Genomic DNA, 3084 nt, shown 5'->3' on the forward strand with positions numbered 1-3084 from the left:
ACATGGTTCAACAAACAGGTGATTATCTGTTGAATGCCTCTGAGCTCCAAGGTTGTGCCAGTGTTCAGTGCCAAGCATATTGATAATGCTAAAATGAGACATAGTCTCATGTAGGATTAAGCTAGGTCATGTCTGCAAAACTCAGAGCGTAATGTCTAATGTTAGATGTGATGTCGCGATTGGACAGCACTTGCTGAACAGTCCCAAATGTGCTAAGAATTACATTGATAACCAATTTAAAATGATCATTTGGCTTGTAATGTGGCTCACTTACGCTTGCTAGAAACTATGCATATTTATACGCAGGGACTTGTTTTCTGCAAGCAAAAGGAACTTGACACGAAGATTGGCAGGGTGGTTAACAGTGAGGTTGAGTGTCTTGGGCTACAGGAAGATATAGACGGGATGGTTAAATGAGCAGATAAGTGGCAGATGGAATTTAACCCTGAAAAGTGTGAGGTGATACACTTTGGAAGGAGTAATTTGACAAGGAAGTATTCAATGAATGGCATGACACTAGGAAGTTCTGAGGAACAAAGGAACCTGGGCATGTGTGTCCATAGATCTCTGAAGTCAGAGGGGCATGTTAGTGGGATGGTGAAAAAGGCATATGGGACACTTGCCTTCATCAATCGAGGCATAAATTACAAAAGTAGGGAGGTCATGTTGGAGTTGTATAGAACCTTGGTGAGGCCACAGCTGGAGTACTGTGTGCAGTTCTAGTCGCCACATTATAGGAAGGATGTGATTGCACTGGAGGGGGTGCAGAGGAGATTCACCAGGATGTTGACTGGGATGAAACATTTAAGTTATGAAGAGAGGTTGGATAGACTTGGGTTGTTTTCGTTGGAGCAGAGAAGACTGAGGGGCGACCTGATCGAGGTGTACAAGATTATGAGGGGCATGGACAGGGTGGATAGGGAGCAGCTGTTCCCCTTAGTTCAAGGGTCAGTCACAAGGGGGCATAAGTTCAAGGTGAGGGGGCAGGAGGTTTAGGGGGGATGTGAGGAAAAACTTTTTTACCCAGAGAGTGGTGATGGTCTGGAATGCACTGCCTGGGAGGGTGGTGAAGGCGGGTTGCCTCACATACTTTAAAAAGTACCTGGATGAGCACTTGGCACATCATAACATTCAAGGCTATGGGCCAAGTGCTGGTAAATGGGATTAGGTAGGTAGGTCAGGTGTTTGTCACGTGTCAGTGCAGACTCGATGGGCCAAAGGGCCTCTTCTGCACTGTGATTCTGTGACCGTGGAGTGTGCCTTTTTTTGAATTAAACAAAAGCACGGGAGGGGAACAATAGCTCCATTCTCCATGGCAATGATGTGACCAATAAGTCGCCTTGCCAGCCAAACAGCATCTTTTTTCACATGTAGAATTGTTGCTCCCTTTGAAATTTGGCATTGTTGTGTCAGTCCTGACGAGTGCAAGATAAAAAGCTTCAACAGCATGTCTCTTTTTTTCAGCGATACACGTGATTACATTTCATTGGCTGTAAGGCACATTGGGATATCCTGAGATTGCGAAAGATGCTGTAGAAATATAAATTTTTTAATTATGTAAAGAGACTGAATAGTGAATGAGTGATGCCTCAAAATGGAAGCTTCCATTCGCTTTACATTACAGTTCTCTCCATGGGCACGTTTTGCAATCTAAGCCCCAAAATGAAGCTAGAGAGTACCTGTAATGTGCTTTTATCCTTTCCTTAACTTGTGGCCGCATGACTCAGTTAGTCTTCAGTGTTGGAAGATCCCGTATTCAAGACCCACTTCAGGATTTAAGCATGTGATTTTTAGGATGGCACTCTAGTGCAATACTGAGGGAGTGCTGCATTGGTGGTTGTGCTGTACTTCAAATGCATTATTGTAGCCCTAGTCTAATGGATGTCATCCCAGAGTACTAGTGGAAGAGGACCAGGAAGTTCTCCTGGTAATCATTCCTCGCTCAACAACACCAGACAGATTAACTGGAGTGTTGCTTGTGGAATCTTGTTGTGCGAAACATGGCAATTAGAGTAATTAAACAAATAAACTGAGAGACTTCATGCAGTGGTACAACAATGTTCTCACACTTCCAGACTTTGGGCTTAAATCTAGCCAGTGCTGATTAGGTGAAAGCCTGCATGTGTGAATGTGTCAAGTGAAATAGCTAGGGCTAACCTGAAAATGGTCCTGGAGTGAACACATTCACAGTACAGAAACTTTGCAAAATTTTAAATCTTACTCAGCAAATTAAAATAATTTAGAAATCTTTCTAAAATAAAAACACAAAGTGCCGCAAATGTACCTCTTCTCCACTGCTCAAAATTAATACCTGACTGCCTAGTTGTTAGTTTGTTACATGAAAAATTGAACAGAGACCCCATCTCCCCTCTCAGGTGGACATAAAAGAGCCCATGGCATTATTTCAAAGAGCATTAGCGTTCTTCCTGGTGCCCTGGCCAATATTTATCCCTCAATGAATAACTGCTGTTTGTGGGAGCAACTGAAGGTGGATTGAAGCTGGGATCTTTTTCTCACTTTGCATTTAGCCAACTGGGGGTTATTGAACAGAGACAGGTACAAACATTAGAAGGATTAATTCCAGTATGCGTAACCAAGCCCACCATCTTCAATGCATACAGTTGAACAGCAAACGTGAGTCTTCAACTTTTTAAAAATGTACCTCTTCTCCACTGCTCAAAATTAATACCTGACTGCCTAGTTGTTAGTTCGTTACATGAAAAATTGAACAGAGACCCCATCTGCCCTCTCAGGTGGACATAAAAGAGCCCATGGCACTATTTCAAAGAGCATTAGCGTTCTTCCTGGTGCCCCGGCCAATATTTATCCCTCAATCAATAACTGCTGTTTGTGGGAGCTTGCTGTGTGAAAATTGACTGTCGTGTTTCCTCCATTACGAGTGGCTACACTTCAAAAGTATTCCAATGGCTGTAAAGTCCTTTATGATATCCTGTGGTCGTGAAAGGTGCTACAGACATATGAAACAATAGATTCCAATCATGCCTGAACGTTTAAAGATAATACTCTCAGCAACAATATAATTTTTAAAAATACTCTCCCTTATATTAAAAAAATACACTTTAT

Source organism: Carcharodon carcharias, chromosome X (genome assembly GCF_017639515.1).
Source record: "Carcharodon carcharias isolate sCarCar2 chromosome X, sCarCar2.pri, whole genome shotgun sequence".
NCBI lineage: Eukaryota > Metazoa > Chordata > Chondrichthyes > Lamniformes > Lamnidae > Carcharodon > Carcharodon carcharias.